Source organism: Pseudophryne corroboree, chromosome 5, assembly GCF_028390025.1.
Source record: "Pseudophryne corroboree isolate aPseCor3 chromosome 5, aPseCor3.hap2, whole genome shotgun sequence".
Taxonomy (NCBI): Eukaryota; Metazoa; Chordata; class Amphibia; order Anura; family Myobatrachidae; genus Pseudophryne; species Pseudophryne corroboree.
Window position 1 is genome coordinate 441,063,106 of NC_086448.1, and position 19,653 is coordinate 441,082,758.

Here is a 19,653-nt window from a genome sequence, read left to right on the forward strand (position 1 = left end):
GTATGCAGATATTTTTCCAAAATCCTGTTCTTTCCAAGTGACAAAAATGACTGGATGCCTTTCTGAAAAGAAATGGTATATCTAATGGTTTGTTATTGCAGGGTACATTAGGGTTATTGATCCAGGAATCTAATTACAGTTACTGGGAATGTCAGGAAAATAACATTGCATTGCTACTTGATCTCTTCACTGTTGGAATCAATAGGTTTGTTTAGGTTGACAAACCACGTGCACTTTTATCAGTTTAAATATAGGTGCATTCATTCCCTGCCACAAAATAATTTTATACCTGATTAGAAAAAAAGAAAATGTTTCTCTGACGTCCTAGTGGATGCTGGGGACTCCGTCAGGACCATGGGGAATAGCAGCTCCGCAGGAGACAGGGCACAAAAGTAAAAGCTTTAGGATCAGGTGGTGTGCACTGGCTCCTCCCCCTATGACCCTCCTCCAAGCCTCAGTGAGGTTTTTGTGCCCGTCCGAGCAGGGTGCAATCTAGGTGGCTCTCATAAAGAGCTGCTTAGAGTAAAAGTTTTGATAGTTTTATTATTTTCAGTGAGTCCTGCTGGCAACAGGCTCACTGCAACGAGGGACCTAGGGGAGAAGAAGTGAACTCACCTGCGTGCAGGATGGATTTGCTTCTTAGGCTACTGGACACTAGCTCCAGAGGGACGATCACAGGTACAGCCTGGATGGGTCACCGGAGCCGCGCCGCCGACCCCCTTGCAGATGCCGAAGTAAGAAGAGGTCCAGAAACCGGCGGCTGAAGGCTTTTCAGTCTTCATGAGGTAGCGCACAGCACTGCAGCTGTGCGCCATTGCGCTCAGGCACACTTCACACCGGCGGTCACTGAGGGTGCAGGGTGCTGGGGGGGGCGCCCTGGGCAGCAATGTTAATACCTTTCTGGCTAAAAAGAATACATCACATATAGTCCATGAGGCTATATGGATGTATTTCACCCCTGCCAGGTCTCAGAAAAACCGTGAGAAGAGCCCGCCGGAATAGGGGGCGGGGCCTATCTCCTCAGCACACAGCGCCATTTTCCTACACAGCTCCGCTGCTAGGAAGGCTCCCAGGCTCTCCCCTGCACTGCACTACAGAAACAGGGTAAAAAACAGAGAGGGGGGGCATTTTTTGGCGATATTATATATTTCTCTATCGTCCTAAGTGGATGCTGGGGTTCCTGAAAGGACCATGGGGAATAGCGGCTCCGCAGGAGACAGGGCACAAAAAAGTAAAGCTTTACTAGGTCAGGTGGTGTGCACTGGCTCCTCCCCCTATGACCCTCCTCCAGACTCCAGTTAGATTTTGTGCCCGAACGAGAAGGGTGCAATCTAGGTGGCTCTCCTAAAGAGCTGCTTAGAGAAAGTTTAGTTTAGGTTTTTTTCTTTACAGTGAGTCCTGCTGGCAACAGGATCACTGCAACGTGGGACTTAGGGGGAAAGTAGTAAACTCACCTGCATGCAGAGTGGATTTGCTGCTTGGCTACTGGACACCATTAGCTCCAGAGGGATCGAACACAGGCCCAGCCGTGGAGTCCGGTCCCGGAGCCGCGCCGCCGACCCCCTTGCAGATGCTGAAGCGTGAAGAGGTCCGGAAACCGGCGGCTGAAGACTCCTCAGTCTTCATAAGGTAGCGCACAGCACTGCAGCTGTGCGCCATTTTCCTCTCAGCACACTTCACTGGGCAGTCACTGAGGGTGCAGAGCGCTGGGGGGGGGCGCTCTGAGAGGCAAATATAAACCTTATACAAGGCTAAAAATACCTCACATATAGCCCATAGGGGCTATATGGAGATATTTAACCCCTGCCTGACTGGAAAAATAGCGGGAGAAGAACCCGCCGAAAAAGGGGCGGGGCCTATCTCCTCAGCACACGGCGCCATTTTCTGTCACAGCTCCGCTGGTCAGAACGGCTCCCAGGTCTCTCCCCTGCACTGCACTACAGAAACAGGGTAAAACAGAGAGGGGGGGCACATTAATGGCTATATATATATATATTAAAGCAGCTATAAGGGAGCACTTAATATAAGGATATCCCTTGTATATATAGCGCTTTGTGGTGTGTGCTGGCAGACTCTCCCTCTGTCTCCCCAAAAGGGCTAGTGGGTCCTGTCTTCATTAGAGCATTCCCTGTGAGTTTGCGGTGTGTGTCGGTACGTGGTGTCGACATGTATGAGGACGATATTGGTGTGGAGGCGGAGCAATTGCCAAATATGCAGATGTCACCCCCCAGGGGGTCGACACCAGAATGGATGCCTTTATTTGTGGAATTACGTGATGGTTTATCTTCCCTTAAACAGTCAGTTGAGGACATGAGGCGGCCGGACAATCAATTAATGCCTGTCCAGGCGCCTCAAACACCGTCAGGGGCTGTAAAACGCCCTTTGCCTCAGTCGGTCGACACAGACCCAGACACGGGCACTGATTCCAGTGACGACGGTAGAAATTCAAACGTATTTTCCAGTAGGGCCACACGTTATATGATTTTGGCAATGAAGGAGACGTTACATTTAGCTGATACTACAGATACCGTAAAACAGGGTATTATGTATGGTGTGAAAAAACTACAAACAGTTTTTCCTGAATCAGAAGAATTAAATGACGTGTGTGATGAAGCGTGGGTTGCTCCTGATAAAAAGTTGATAATTTCAAAAAAGTTATTGGCATTATACCCTTTCCCGCCAGAGGTTAGGGCGCGCTGGGAAACACCCCCTAAGGTGGACAAGGCGCTCACACGCTTATCCAAACAAGTGGCGTTACCCTCTCCTGAGACGGCCGCACTTAAGGATCCATCAGATAGAAAGATGGAAGTTATTCAAAAGAATATATACACACATGCAGGTGTTATACTACGACCAGCTATAGCAACTGCCTGGATGTGCAGTGCTGGAGTAGTTTGGTCAGAATCCCTGATTGAAAATATTGATACCCTAGATAGGGACAATGTTTTACTGTCGTTAGAACAAATAAAGGATGCATTTATCTATATGCGTGATGCACAGAGGGATATTTGCACACTGGCATCTCGGGTGAGTGCTATGTCCATTTCAGCCAGAAGAGCCTTATGGACACGACAGTGGACAGGCGATGCGGATTCAAAACGTCACATGGAGGTTTTGCCGTATAAAGGGGAGGAGTTATTTGGAGTTGGTCTATCAGACTTGGTGGCCACGGCTACTGCCGGGAAATCCACTTTTTTACCTCAAGTCACTCCCCAACAGAGAAAGGCACCGACCTTTCAACCGCAGCCTTTTCGCTCCTACAAAAATAAGAGAGCAAAGGGCTTGTCGTACCTGCCACGAGGCAGAGGAAGAGGGAAGAGACACCAACAGGCAGCTCCTTCCCAGGAACAGAAGCCCTCCCCGGCTCCTGCAAAAACCTCAGCATGACGCTGGGGCCTCTCAAGCGGACTCGGGGACAGTGGGGGGCCGTCTCAAAAATTACAGCGCGCAGTGGGCTCACTCGCAGGTAGACCCCTGGATCCTGCAGATAATATCTCAGGGGTACAGGTTGGAATTAGAGACGGATCCTCCTCATCGTTTCCTGAAGTCTGCCTTACCAACCGTCTCTTCCGAAAGGGAGAGGGTGTTGGAAGCCATTCACAAGCTGTACGCTCAGCAGGTGATAGTCAAAGTACCCCTATTACAACAAGGAAAGGGGTATTATTCCACTCTATTTGTGGTACCGAAGCCGGATGGCTCGGTAAGGCCTATTCTAAATCTGAAGTCCTTGAACCTGTACATAAAAAAGTTCAAGTTCAAGATGGAGTCACTCAGAGCAGTGATAGCGAACCTGGAAGAAGGGGACTTTATGGTATCCTTGGACATCAAGGATGCGTATCTACACGTTCCGATTTACCCCGCACACCAGGGGTACCTCAGGTTCATTGTTCAAAACTGTCACTATCAGTTTCAGACGCTGCCGTTCGGATTGTCCACGGCGCCTCGGGTCTTTACCAAGGTAATGGCCGAGATGATGATTCTTCTTCGAAGAAAAGGCGTATTAGTTATCCCATACTTGGACGATCTCCTAATAAGGGCAAGGTCCAGAGAACAGCTGGAGACAGCTTTAGCACTATCTCAAGAGGTGCTAAGACAACACGGGTGGATTCTGAATATTCCAAAATCCCATTTAATCCCGACAACTCGTCTGCTGTTCCTAGGAATGATTCTGGACACGGTTCAGAAAAAGGTTTTCCTTCCAGAGGAAAAAGCCAAGGAGTTATCCGATCTGGTCAGGAACCTCCTAAAACCAGGAAAAGTGTCAGTACATCAATGCACAAGAGTCCTGGGAAAAATGGTGGCTTCTTACGAAGCAATTCCATTCGGCAGATTCCATGCAAGAATATTCCAAAGGGATCTGTTGGACAAATGGTCAGGGTCGCATCTGCAGATGCACCTGCGAATAACCCTGTCACCAAAGACAAGGGTGTCACTTCTGTGGTGGTTGCAGAAGGCTCACCTATTAGAAGGCCGCAGATTCGGCATTCAGGATTGGATCCTGGTGACCACGGACGCCAGCCTGAGAGGCTGGGGAGCAGTCACACAAGGAAGAAACTTCCAGGGAGTATGGACGAGTCTGGAAAAGTCTCTTCACATAAACATTCTGGAACTAAGAGCAATCTACAATGCTCTAAGCCAGGCGGAACTTCTCCTGCAAGGAAAGCCGGTGTTGATTCAGTCGGACAACATCACGGCGGTCGCCCATGTAAACAGGCAGGGCGGCACAAGAAGCAGGAGTGCAATGGCAGAAGCTGCCAAGATTCTTCGCTGGGCGGAGAATCACGTGATAGCACTGTCAGCAGTGTTCATCCCGGGCGTGGACAACTGGGAAGCAGACTTCCTCAGCAGACACGATCTTCATCCGGGAGAGTGGGGTCTACATCCAGAAGTCTTCAACATGTTAATAGACCGTTGGGAAAGACCAATTGTAGACATGATGGCGTCTCGCCTCAACAAGAAACTGGACAAATATTGCGCCAGGTCAAGAGATCCACAGGCAATAGCTGTGGACGCACTGGTAACTTCTTGGGTGTACCAGTCAGTGTATGTGTTTCCTCCTCTGCCGCTCATACCAAAGGTATTGAAGATCATACGGCAAAGAAGAGTAAGAACAATACTAGTGGTTCCGGATTGGCCGAGAAGGACTTGGTATCCGGAACTTCAAGAGATGCTCACGGACGAACCGTGGCCTCTACCTCTGAGAAGGGACCTGCTACAGCAGGGTCCCTGTCTTTTTCAAGACTTACCGCGGCTGCGTTTGACGGCATGGCGGTTGAACGCCAGATCCTAAAAGGGAAAGGCATTCCAGAAGAAGTCATTCCTACCTTGATTAAGGCACGGAAGGAAGTCACCGTGAAACATTATCACCGCATTTGGCGAAAATATGTAGCGTGGTGCGAGGATCGGAAGGTTCCGACGGAGGAATTCCAACTGGGTCGTTTCCTACATTTCCTGCAATCAGGATTATCTATGGGTCTCAAATTGGGATCCATTAAGGTTCAAATTTCGGCCCTGTCAATATTCTTCCAAAAAGAATTGGCCTCTGTCCCTGAGGTCCAGACTTTTGTCAAGGGAGTACTGCATATACAGCCTCCTGTGGTGCCTCCGGTGGCACCGTGGGATCTAAATGTAGTTTTAGATTTCCTCAAATCCCATTGGTTTGAACCATTGAAAAAGGTGGATTTGAAATATCTCACATTGAAAGTGACTATGTTACTAGCCCTGGCCTCTGCCAGGAGAGTATCTGAATTGGCGGCTTTATCTTATAAAAGTCCTTATCTAATCTTCCATTCGGATAGGGCAGAACTGCGGACTCGTCCGCATTTTCTCCCTAAAGTGGTATCAGCATTTCATCTGAACCAACCTATTGTGGTGCCTGCGGCCACTAGCGACTTGGAGGACTCCAAGTTGTTGGACGTTGTCAGAGCCTTAAAAATATACATTGCAAGGACGGCTGGAGTCAGAAAATCTGACTCGCTGTTTATATTGTATGCACCCAACAAGTTGGGCGCACCTGCTTCTAAGCAGTCGATTGCTCGTTGGATTTGTAACACAATTCAACTTGCACATTCTGTGGCAGGCCTGCCACAGCCTAAAACTGTAAAAGCCCACTCCACAAGGAAGGTGGGCTCATCTTGGGCGGCTGCCCGAGGGGTCTCGGCATTACAACTCTGCCGAGCAGCTACGTGGTCGGGGGAGAACACGTTTGTAAAATTTTACAAATTTGATACCCTGGCAAAGGAGGACCTGGAGTTCTCTCATTCGGTGCTGCAGAGTCATCCGCACTCTCCCGCCCGTTTGGGAGCTTTGGTATAATCCCCATGGTCCTTTCAGGAACCCCAGCATCCACTTAGGACGATAGAGAAAATAAGAATTTACTTACCGATAATTCTATTTCTCGGAGTCCGTAGTGGATGCTGGGCGCCCATCCCAAGTGCGGATTATCTGCAATACTTGTACATAGTTATTGTTAACTAATTCGGGTTATTGTTAAGGAGCCATCTTTAAGAGGCCCTTTCTGTTGTCATACTGTTAACTGGGTTTAGATCACAAGTTGTACGGTGTGATTGGTGTGGCTGGTATGAGTCTTACCCGGGATTCAAAATGCCTCCCTTATTGTGTATGCTCGTCCGGGCACAGTACCTAACTGGAGTCTGGAGGAGGGTCATAGGGGGAGGAGCCAGTGCACACCACCTGACCTAGTAAAGCTTTACTTTTTTGTGCCCTGTCTCCTGCGGAGCCGCTATTCCCCATGGTCCTTTCAGGAACCCCAGCATCCACTACGGACTCCGAGAAATAGAATTATCGGTAAGTAAATTCTTATTATTTAAGCAGCTATAAGGAAACAACACTTATATAAGGTTGTTCCTATATAATTATAGCGCTTTGGTGTGTGCTGGCAAACTCTCCCTCTGTCTCCCCAAAGGGCTAGTGGGGTCCTGTCTTCTATCAGAGCATTCCCTGTGTGTCGGTACGTGTGTGTCGACATGTATGAGGACGATGTTGGTGTGGAGGCGGAGCAATTGCCGGTAATGGTGATGTCACCCCCTAGGGAGTCGACACCGGAATGGATGGCTTTGTTTATGGAATTACGTGATAATGTCAGCACGCTGCAAAAGTCGGTTGACGACATGAGACGACCGGCAAACCAGTTAGTACCTGTACAGGCGTCTCAAACACCGTCAGGGGCTGTAAAACGCCCTTTGCCTCAGTCGGTCGACACAGACCCAGACATGGACACCGAATCTAGTGTCGACGGTGAAGAAACGAACGTATTTTCCAGTAGGGCCACACGTTATATGATCACGGCAATGAAGGAGGCTTTGCATATCTCTGATACTGCAAGTACCACAAAAAGGGGTATTATGTGGGGTCTGAAAAAACTACCTGTAGTTTTTCCTGAATCAGAGGAATTGAATGACGTGTGTGATGAAGCGTGGGTTACCCCTGATAAAAAACTGCTAATTTCAAAGAAGTTATTGGCGTTATACCCTTTCCCGCCAGAGGTTAGGGCGCGCTGGGAAACACCCCCTAGGGTGGACAAGGCGCTCACACGTTTATCCAAACAAGTGGCGTTACCGTCTCCTGATACGGCCGCCCTCAAGGATCCAGCTGATAGGAGGCTGGAAAATACTCTAAAAAGTATATACACACATACTGGTGTTATACTGCGACCAGCAATCGCCTCAGCCTGGATGTGCAGTGCTGGGGTGGCTTGGTCGGATTCCCTGACTGAAAATATTGATACCCTGGATAGGGACAGTATTTTATTGACTATAGAGCAATTAAAGGATGCATTCCTTTATATGCGAGATGCACAGAGGGATATCTGCACTCTGGCATCAAGAGTAAGTGCGATGTCCATATCTGCCAGAAGAAGTCTATGGACACGACAGTGGTCAGGCGATGCGGATTCCAAACGGCATATGGAAGTATTGCCGTATAAAGGGGAGGAATTATTTGGGGTCGGTCTATCGGATTTGGTAGCCACGGCAACAGCCGGGAAGTCCACCTTTTTACCTCAAGTCCCCTCCCAGCAGAAAAAGACGCAGTCTTTTCAGCCGCAGTCCTTTTCGTTCCTATAAGAACAAGCGAGCAAAAGGACATTCATATTTGCCCCGAGGCAAAGGAAAGGGTAAGAGACTGCAGCAAGCAGCCCCTTCCCAGGAGCAGAAGTCCTCCCCGGCTTCTGCAAAGGCCTCAGCATGACGCTGGGACCTTACAAGCGGACTCAGGGGCGGTGGGGGGTCGCCTCAAGAATTTCAGCGCACAGTGGGCTCACTCGCAGGTGGACCCCTGGATCCTGCAGGTAGTATCTCAGGGTTACAGGTTGGAATTCGAGAAGTCTCCCCCTCGCCGGTTCCTAAAATCTGCTTTGCCAATGTCTCCCTCAGACAGGGCGACGGTATTGGAAGCCATTCACAAGCTGTATTCTCAGCAGGTGATAATCAAGGTACCCCTTCTACAACAGGGAAAGGGGTATTACTCCACGCTATTTGTGGTACCGAAGCCGGACGGCTCGGTAAGAACTATTCTAAATCTGAAATCTCTGAACCTGTACATACAAAAATTCAAGTTCAAGATGGAGTCACTCAGAGCAGTGATAGCGAATCTGGAAGAAGGGGATTTTATGGTGTCCTTGGACATCAAGGATGCTTACCTTCATGTCCCAATTTGCCCTTCACACCAAGGGTACCTCAGGTTCGTGGTACAAAACTGTCATTATCAGTTTCAGACGCTGCCGTTTGGATTGTCCACGGCACCCAGGGTCTTTACCAAGGTAATGGCCGAAATGATGATCCTTCTTCGAAGAGAAGGCGTATTAATTATCCCTTACTTGGACGATCTCCTGATAAGGGCAAGATCCAGAGAACAGCTGGAGGTCGGAGTAGCACTAAAGTAGTGCTCCAACAGCACGGGTGGATTCTGAATTTTCCAAAATCCCAACTGATCCCGACGACACGTCTGCTGTTCCTAGGGATGATTCTGGACACTGTTCAGAAAAAGGTATTTCTTCCAGGGGAGAAAGCCAGGGAGTTATCCGAACTCGTCAGGAACCTCCTAAAACCAGGGACAGTGTCTGTGCATCAATGCACAAGAGTCCAGGGAAAAATTGTGGCTTCTTACGAAGCGATTCCATGCACGAATTTTTCAGTGGGATCTGCTAGACAAATGGTCCGGATCGCATCTGCGGATAAAATTGTCGACAAGGACAAGGGTCTCTCTGCTATGGTGGTTGCAGAGTGCTCATCTGTTAGAGGGCCGCAGATTCGGCATACAGAACTGGGTCCTAGTGACCACGGATGCCAGCCTGAGAGGCTGGGGAGCGGTCACACAAGGAAGAAACTTCCAGGGCGTGTGGTCAAGCCTGGAAACGTCTCTTCACATAAATATACTGGAACTAAGAGCAATCTACAATGCTCTAAGCCTGGCAAAACCTCTGCTTCAGGGTCAGCCGGTGTTGATCCAGTCGGACAACATCACGACAGTCGCCCACGTAAACAGACAGGGCGGCACAAGAAGCAGGAGGGCAATGGCAGAAGCTGCAAGGATTCTTCGCTGGGCGGAAAATCATGTGATAGCACTGTCAGCAGTGTTCATCCCGGGAGTGGACAACTGGGAAGCAGACTTCCTCAGCAGACACGATCTGCACCCGGGAGAGTGGGGACTTCATCCAGAAGTCTTCCACATGATTGTGGTCCATTGGGAAAGACCAATGGTGGGCATGATGGCGTCCCGCCTCAACAAAAAACTGGACAGGTATTGCGCCAGGTCAAGAGACCCTCAGGCAATAGCTGTGGACGCTCTGGTAACACCATGGGTGTACCAGTCAGTGTATGTGTTCCCTCCTCTGCCTCTCATACCCAAGGTACTGAGAATTATACGGCAAAGGGGAGTAAGAACGATACTAGTGGCTCCGGACTGGCCAAGAAGGACTTGGTACCCGGAACTTTAGGAGATGCTCACGGAAGATCCGTGGCCTCTACCTCTAAGAAGGGATCTGCTTCAGCAGGGACCGTGTCTATTCCAAGACTTACCGCGGCTGCGTTTGACGGCATGGCGGTTGAACGCCGGATCCTAAGGGAAAAAGGCATTCCGGAAGAGGTCATCCCTACCCTGGTCAAAGCCAGGAAGGAGGTGACTGCACAACATTATCACCGCATTTGGAGAAAATATGTTGCATGGTGTGAGGCCAGGAAGGCCCCGACAGAGTACTACATATACAGCCCCCGGTTGTGCCCCCAGTGGCACCGTGGGATCTCAATGTAGTTTTGGATTTTCTCAAATCCCATTGGTTTGAGCCACTCAAATCGGTAGATTTGAAATATCTTACATGGAAAGTAACCATGCTACTGGCCCTGGCTTCAGCCAGGAGAGTGTCGGAATTGGCGGCTTTATCGTATAAAAGCCCATATCTGATTTTCCATTCGGACAGGGCAGAATTGAGGACGCGTCCTCATTTTCTGCCTAAGGTGGTATCAGCGTTTCACCTGAACCAGCCTATTGTGGTGCCTGCGGCTACTAGCGATTTGGAGGATTCCAAGTTGCTGGACGTTGTCAGAGCATTGAAAATATATATTTCAAGGACGGCTGGAGTCAGAAAATCTGACTCTGTTTATACTGTATGCACCCAACAAGCTGGGTGCTCCTGCTTCTAAGCAGACGATTGCTCGTTGGATTTGTAGCACAATTCAACTGGCACATTCTGTGGCAGGCCTGCCACAGCCTAAATCTGTCAATGCCCACTCCACAAGGAAGGTGGGCTCATCTTGGGCGGCTGCCCGAGGGGTCTCGGCATTACAACTCTGCCGAGCAGCTACGTGGTCAGGGGAGAACAAGTTTGTAAAATTCTACAAATTTGATACCCTGGCTAAGGAGGACCTGGAGTTCTCTCATTCGGTGCTGCAGAGTCATCCGCACTCTCCCGCCCGTTTGGGAGCTTTGGTATAATCCCCATGGTCCTGACTGAGTCCCCAGCATCCACTAGGACGTCAGAGAAAATAAGAATTTACTCACCGGTAATTCTATTTCTCGTAGTCCGTAGTGGATGCTGGGCGCCCATCCCAAGTGCGGATTGTCTGCAATACTTGTACATAGTTATTGTTACAAAAAAATCGGGTTGTTTATTGTTGTGAGCCATCTTTTCAGAGGCTCCGCTGTTATCATGCTGTTAACTGGGTTCAGATCACAGGTTGTACAGTGTGATTGGTGTGGCTGGTATGAGTCTTACCCGGGATTCAAAATCCTTCCTTATTGTGTACGCTCGTCCGGGCACAGTATCCTAACTGAGGCTTTGAGGAGGGTCATAGGGGGAGGAGCCAGTGCACACCACCTGATCCTAAAGCTTTTACTTTTGTGCCCTGTCTCCTGCGGAGCCGCTATTCCCCATGGTCCTGACGGAGTCCCCAGCATCCACTACGGACTACGAGAAATAGAATTACCGGTGAGTAAATTCTTATTACATTTATGAATTTTTTTTTTACAACTTTTTGGATGATGTCAATACCCGTATGGGATATAAATAACTTTATTACCATTCCATATGCTGTATCCTATGCAGGTAAAATTCAGAATATTGTGCAAAAGTTCATTTTATTTCAGTAATTTAACTTAAAAGGTGAAACTAATATATAGACTCAATAGATGCAAAGTGAGATATTTCTCTAGCATTCATAAGGGATATTGCGGAGTTAGTACGATGGGGTATAGACGGTCCAAAGGAGCAGGTGACCTTTAAATTTCTTCAACTGGGTGTGCTGGCTCCTCCCCTCTATGCCCCCTCCCACAGGTATTTTAGAAAAAAATATCCCTCAGGAGAGTAGCCACTCTGGAGCTCCAGAGTTTTCTTCAGTTTATTTTAAAACTTTGTTATTTTCGATATTATGTTTGGGCAACAGCATACCTGCACCATGGGAGTTAGGAGAGGACGGTTACCAGTCTCTTCAGGCATCAGAGCCGCTTTCCCTGCTGCAGGACCACTGTCCTGAGAGGTTGTACAGCGGGGCACTGCGCCTTAGCTGTCGCAATCGCAGCACGCCGCACACCCCTAACAGATGCCTGTAGGTGAGGAGTGGTGAGTGCAAACCGGGGGCCCCGCTGGGGGGGGGGGGGGGGGTTTCTTGGTGCGAAGCAAACGCAGGGGCAGCATATGGAACCCCGCTATAGCCCCCTGCGTACACTAGCCAGCAATAGTAAAAACAGGTATCTTTACTAAGTTTTACATTCTGTGGGAGACATTGCCGGTATGAAAATCTATATACATCTGGCGCCATTACAGGTGGCGGAGCTTCCTTCAGAGTGGGACCAGCTGCGTTTTGGCGCCTTCCTCTGCTTACATCTGCAGCCGCAGGCACACAGCTCCTTCAGACACTCAGGATACGTTGGACAACTGGTACAGGGGTGTAGCAAATGGGGAGAGCCGCTATTGTACACAATCTATGTCCTGAAAAGGACAAAAACTCCAGTGTTACACCGTGATAAAACAGCTTGCAGTCTCATTGGGGATGCTTAGCTTGGGTGTGCTGTTCTTTCCTATGTGTCTCCCTCTCGCATACATACAGTAAGGGCAGTCTTGCTATTATATTGTCTGTGTATATAGGTGTTGTCTACTGTAAACATGGAAAACACCAATTATGCAGTGTATGTCACACCAGACTCTCTCCCTCTACATTTGGTTCCATATCATGTGAACAATGCAGCCAGTAATCACAACTCAGTGAGGGGGCTATGGGGAGGGGGGGGGGGGGTGGTCAAGAGCCTCTTGGCTAGGGACTGTGGGCATGGCCAGCAGCTCATAAAGCGCTGGCCATGCCCCCATAGTGACGGAGAATGGGGCGTGGCTCGTGATGGCGGTATTACAGTGAAGACACGCTGCTTTTGAGGCCACACCCCCTTTTAGAGTCCCTCTTTCGCAAGCCACAAAGTTTGGAGGTAAGCACATGTACTGTATATTGTAATTTGTGTGCGCACCTTGTCGCATACTAATCTTGTTACATGCTGCACATTGCCATAACTGTGTGCACATTAATTCTTGAAGGGTTAATGGTCAAGTTCCCTGCTGACAGGACACTGAGCTCCTGAGGGAACTATTCGCAAGCCCAACCACGGCGAGCGTACTTTTCCGCAGCACGCCGCCACCCCTAACAGAGCCAGAAGAAAGAGTGGTGAGTACTAAGCCGGCATCCCGACTAGCGGGTCACTTGCCATTATGGTGAGATGAGGGTACGGAGACACACTGCTTCTAACTGGGGAGGATTGCGTCTCCAGACACAGTACACAGCTGCGTCTCCGTACACTGTACACAGTACCCACACTGGCAAAAGCAGCCTTGAAACGGTTTGCTCTCCATTTTAAGCAACAGGTTACCTCAGCCAGTATAAAAAAAGCAGGAAGACCACGTGCCATTGAAGGGGCGGGGCTTCACTGTGAGAGGATCCAGCAGCTCACCAGCGCCATTTTCCCTTTGCGGTGGACACAGAAGCTGACTGACAGTGACGCGCAGCTCCTCCAGTGAGACTCCAGATTACTTCAGTGGTACCAGGGGGTCATAGCAGGGGGGGAGCCACTATTAGTGTACTAAGTCCTCTATCAGGGTACTTAGTCTGCGACCTGGCTAAACTTGGCATGCGCAGTGGGGGCTGGCTCCAAATTACTGTGTCTCCCTAAAGGGCTCTTTGTGGGTTAATGGTGCTTAACCTTTTCCTGTGTATGTATGTGTGCTGTAACATTTACATTATGTCAGGCAAAGAGGGTATTTCTTGTACAGCGGAGTGTTCCTCTTCACCAGGGGGCTCACTACTGAGTACTCAGGACAGTGCACCTTCCCAGAATAGCGGGCTGAACCAAAATGGGTTAATTCCATTAAGGGAATGATCTCGAATATTTCTACAAAGCTATTCCGTAATGAGAAAGACGCAATACTTAAGACAGACTGTGGATGAGTTGATGAATAGAGACTGTCCCCAAACCAGCATCTCAATCCCCTCCCATTTGTCCGCAAAAACGATCTCTGTCCCATATCCTGCAGTTTGACTGACTGGTCAGACTTGGATGATGGTGAGGGGGATGCTACTCTGTTACTCTGTCACAGGGAATAGAGGCTATCAGAGATGTTCTGCAAATTCCTGATAAAGTGTCAGGAGTGTGATGAATCTTATTTTAATGTAAAAAAGTCCTCCGTCACTTTTCCTGCGTCAATAGAATTGAATACCCAATACCCTGTTTGAAGAACCATGGGTTAATCCTGGTAAGAAAATTCAAATCCTTAAAAGGTTGCTCTCATCTTTTCCTCTTGAGGATAGGAAAAAATGGGAAAATCCACCGATAGTGGACGCATCAGTCTCTAGGCTGTCAAGAAAAACTGTATTGCCTGTCACTAGTGCAGCCTCCCTAAAAGATACAGCTGATCGTAAAATTGAGACTACCCTCAAATCATTGTACACAGCTGCTGGGGTGGCCCAAAGACCCACTATTGCATGTGCGTGGATCACAAAAGCCATTGCTAAATGGTCAGGTAACCTAATTGAGGGGTTAGATTCCTTGTCTAGGGGGTATGTTTTACTCCTGCAGCATATACAGGACTCTACGAACTTTATGGTGGAAGCCATAAAAGAGATTGGTTTGCTTAATGCACACACCACCGCTATGGCAGTGTCAGCATGCAGGGGCTTGTGGCTACGCCAGTGGACTGCTGATGCAGACTACAGGAAAGGCGTGGAAGGCCTACCATTCACAGGAGAGGCCTTGTTTGGAGATGAACTAGACAAATGGATCTCCAAAACTACTGCGGGTAAGTCTACGTATCTTCCTTCCGCAGCTCCCCCAGCCAGGAAAGCTTATTCAGCTTCAAATTTACAGTTCCATCGGGCAGCCAAGTTTAAGGGAAAATCCAGAGGTGCTTCTACAGCCTCCAGTGGTGCAAGAGGTAAACCACGCAAACCAGCAACTGCAGGTGTTCAGGAACAGAGCTCAGGCTCTGCTTCCTCAAAGCCTCCAGCATGACGGTGGACCGCGATGCCTGGAGGTCTGTCAGGTGGGAGCACGACTACAATTCTATAGTCACATCTGGTCAAGTTCGTGCCAGGATCCCTGGGTAATTGAACTCCAGTCTGTAGCCCTGGGAAATAAGATCTAAGAGCTCCCACCTAACAGATTCTTCAATTAAGGCTTAGCAGCTTCACAAGAGGCAAGTATAACTTTACAGCAGGCCATTCAAAACTGGTACAGACTCAAGTCATTGTTCCAGTTTCACCTCCTCTACACAACAAGGGGTACTATTACAGCTTGTTTTTAATACCGAAACAGGACTGTTCGGTACGACCAAGTCTGAACCTCAAGTCCTTGAACCCGTTCTTAAGAGTGTTCAGGATGGAGTCTCTGAGAGCGGTGATCTCGGGTCTGGAGGAAGGAGAATTCCTTGTGTCTCTGGATATCAAGGATGCGTACTTTCACATTCCGATCTGGCCTCCTCACCAGGCTTTATCTACGGTTTGCACTACAGAACTGTCACTACCAGTTCCAGGCGCTGCCACTTGGTCTCTCCACAGCACCGAGGGTGTTCACCAAGGTGATGACAGAGATGATGATGTTTCTCCTCCGCAAACCGGGAGTGAACATAATTCCATATCTGGACGATCTTCTGATAAAGGCGCTGTCCAGGGAGAGGTTGCTGGACAGCATTGGCCTCTCATCCAAACTTCTCCAGGATCACTGGTGGATTCTGAACCTTCCGAAATCTCGCCTAGAGCCAACACGGAGGCTCCCATTCTTGGGAATGATACTAGACACTGAGTCGCAGAAAGTGTTCCTTCCGTTGGAAAAGGCACTGGTAATACAGTCGATGGTTCGGGATGTCCTGAAGAAGAACCCGGATAAGTGCATCTATGCATTCGCCTTCTGGGGAAAATGGTGGCCTCTTACGAGGCGCTTCAATACGGAAGGTTTCACGCAAGACTCTTCCAGCTCAATCTGTTGGACAAATGGTCCGGATCGCATCTTCACATGCACCAGAGGATTCGTCTGCCACCATACGCCAGGATCTCCCTTCTGTGGTGGCTACAGACCTCACACCTCCGTCGAGGTTTGGAATTGAGAACTGGATCCTGTTAACCACAGACGCAAGCCTCCGAGGTCGGGGAGCAGTCACCCAGGGGGTGCAGTTTCAAGGAAGATGGTCAAGCCAGGAAGTTGTCCTTCCAATCAACATTCTGGAACTCTGGGCCATATACAGCGTCCTTCTGCAGGCCTCTTTTATCTTCAGGATCGGGCCATTCAAGTCCATGGGTTTCCATGGGTGTACGTGTTGCCTCCACTTCCTCTGATTCTAACAATTCTCCAAAGAATAGACGGGGAAAAGGTTCAAGCAATACTAATTGCTCCGGACTGGCAAAGAAGGGCCTGGTATGCAGACCTTCTGGAGATGCCCCTCGAAGATCTGTGGCCTCTACCTCTTCGCGAGGATCTTCTGGAACAGGGCCTGTTCGTCTCAGGACTTACCGCTGCTACGTTTGACGGCATGGAAGTTTAAACGGCTGATTCTAGCCAGAAGAGGGGTCCCTAACAAAGTTATCCCCACTATGATCCAAGCCAGGAAGATTGTAACGTCTAAACATTACCACCGTATTTGGAAGAAATACGTCTCTTGGTGTGAGAGCAGAACTTATTCTGCGATGTAATTTCACCTGGGACGTTTCCTGCTTTTTCTGCTGGCAGGTGTGGATATGGGCCTACGTCTGGGCTCCATAAAAGTCCAGATTTTGGCCTTGTCAGTTTTTTCTTTCAGTTTCAGTTGGCTTCTCTCCCTTAGGTCCAGGCGTTTTTGAAAGGTGTTCTGCACATCCAACCTCTTTGTGCCTCCCACGGCACCTTGGGATCTCAATTTGGTGCTGCAGTTCCTCCAATCGGATTGGTTTGAGCCATTACAGGATATGGACATAAAATAACTTGCATGGAAGACCGTCACACTGTTGGCCTTGGCTTCAGCAAGACGTGTCGGAGCTGGGGTCTTTGTCTCACGAGCCCCTAGTTAATTTTCCATGAGGACAGAGCTGAACTCGTCAGCAATTTCTTCTGAAAGTGGTGTCAGCGTTTCACATCAACCTATTGTGTTTCCGGTTATCACCGACACTTTTGCTACTTCAAAGTCTTTGGATGTTGTGAGGGCTTTGATGGTATACGTAAAGAGGACAGCTCGTCACAGAAAATCCGACTCGCTGTTTGTTCTTATATGATCCCAATAAGATTGGGTGTCCTGCTTCAAAGCATACAATTGCACGCTGGATCAGGCTCACTATCCAGCATGCTTATTCCACGGCAGGCTTGCCAGTTTCAAAATCTGTACAGGCCCACTCTACTAGGTCGGTGTGTTCTTCCTGGGCAGCCGCCCAGGGTGTCTCTGCTTTACAGCTCTGCCGAGCGGTTACTTGGTCTAGTTCGAACACGTTTGGTAAGTTCGATACTTTGACCAAACTGAAGGTCCGCAGAGGCCAATCAGTTCTGCAGGAACCTCGGCACTCGCCCACCCGGTTTGGGAGCTTTGGTACATCCCCATGGTACTAAATAGAACCCTAGTATCCTCTAGGACGTAATAGAAAATTGGATTTTAATTACTTACCGGTAAATCCTTTTTTCGTAGAGGATACTGGGTGCCTGCCCGGTGCTTCGTTCTTTCTGCACTGTTACTTGGTTAAGTATTGTTGGTTCAGCTGTTGCTGTTACTGTATAAAGTTGTTAGCTTATCTTTCCTCTGTTTGTGTGCTGGTTCGGAATCTCGCCACTATTTTTATCCTCTCAAAGTATGTCCGTCTCCTCGGGCAAAGTTTCCTAGACTGAGTCTGGTAGGAGGGGCATAGAGGGAGGAGCCGGCACACACTGTCAGTTTCTTAAAGTGCCCATGGCTCCTAGTGGACCAGTCTATACCCCATGTTACTAAATGGAACCCCAAATCCAATTTTGAATCTGAAATTGCTGAACAAGTACTTCAAGGTCCCCAGATTCCATATAGAAACTCTACGTTCCATTGTTCTAGTTATGCGACCTTGAGATTATATGGTCTCCCAAGATATTCAGGATGCGTACCTCCCATGTTCCTATTGCACCCTGTCATCAATGATATCTTCACGTTGCTGTTCTGCAACAGCATTTCCAATTCCAGGCTCTTCCCTTCGCACTGTCTACAGCCCCCAGGATGTTCACCAAACTCTCGATTCAATCGGCAATGCAGATACTAGGCCCCATGGTCTCCGTATTCGACATGGTGAAATCCCAGACCTTGATTCTGCCCCGATCTCTTCGGGCATCTCTGTCATGGTGGTTACACACGGATAACTTAAACAATGGCTGACCATTCTGGATCCCACAGTGGACACTCCTCACCATGGACACCGGTCTCAGTGGATGGGGGGGCTGTCACGGGCAGTCACTCCTTTCAGGGTCGCTGGTGATGGAAAAGGAACTTCTGCTCAACATACTGGAATTTTTAACTGTATACTGGGCCCTACTAATGGCCCAGACCCTGCTCCAAGGTGCTCCGGTTCAAATCCAATCGAACAGCATCACGACAGTGGCATATATAAATCGACAGGGCAGCGATGCAGGAGGTGACACAGATTCTCGCCTGGGCAGAACTCCACCTCCTGGCCATATCCGAAGTCTTCATTCCAGGAGTCCTCAACTGGGAAGCGGACTTCCTCAGTCGACAGGACTTTCACGCCGGGGAGTGGTCTCTACACCCAGTGGTCTTTCAGATACTTGTTGACATTCTGTCCCCTGCCAGTCCTGGTCTCCAGCAGATCATACCCCAAGGTTAACCCTGTGGATTGCATGTACCTCGAAGAAAAAGTTAACGAAGTTAAGTTTTACCATGACTTTCTTATTGTGTCATACATGTGATGTTAATATACAGAATGCATGGTAAATTTCACATTCACATCAAATGAACACAATGTGAGGCAATACCCTGGTATGTAATGGGATGTCGCATTTTTCTTTTCTCTAACGTCCTAGTGGATGCTGGGGACTCCGTCAGGACCATGGGGAATAGCGGGCTCCGCAGGAGACAGGGCACATCTAAAAAAGCTTTTAGGTCACATGGTGCGTACTGGCTCCTCCCCCTATGACCCTCCTCCAAGCCTCAGTTAGGTTTTTGTGCCCGTCCGAGAGGGTGCAATCTAGGTGGCTCTCTTAAAGAGCTAGTTAGAAAAGTTTTTTTTAGGTTTCTAATCAGTGTCTCCTGCTGGCGACAGGAGCACTGCAACGAGGGACTTAGGGGAGAGACTTGCAACTCACCTGCCTGCAGGAGGATTGAAGTCTTAGGCTACTGGACACTGAGCTCCAGAGGGAGTCGGAACACAGGTCAGCCTGGGGTTCGTCCCGGAGCCGCGCCGCCGATCCCCCTTACAGACGCTGAAGAACGGCAGAACGGAGGTCCGGAAACAGGCGGCAGAAGACTTCAGTCTTCATAGAGGTAGCGCACAGCACTGCAGCTGTGCGCCATTGTTGCTACACGGCTCACGGATCTCGGTCACGGAGGGTGCAGGGCGCTGCTGGGGGCGCCCTGGGCAGCAATATAGAGTACCTTAGAGGCAAATAAATACATCACATATAGCCATTAAGGCTATATGTATGTATTTAACCCAGGCCAGTTTATTAGAAAAA

At 49.1% G+C, this 19,653-nt stretch overlaps 1 protein-coding gene across 48 annotated transcripts in view; it reads left to right on the forward strand.

Moving 5' to 3' along the window:
- The window catches only part of LOC134927837 (uncharacterized), a 1,188,393-nt gene that overhangs the window by 792,518 nt on the left and 376,222 nt on the right, over positions 1-19,653 (forward strand). The gene's annotated exons all lie outside the window — the stretch shown is intronic.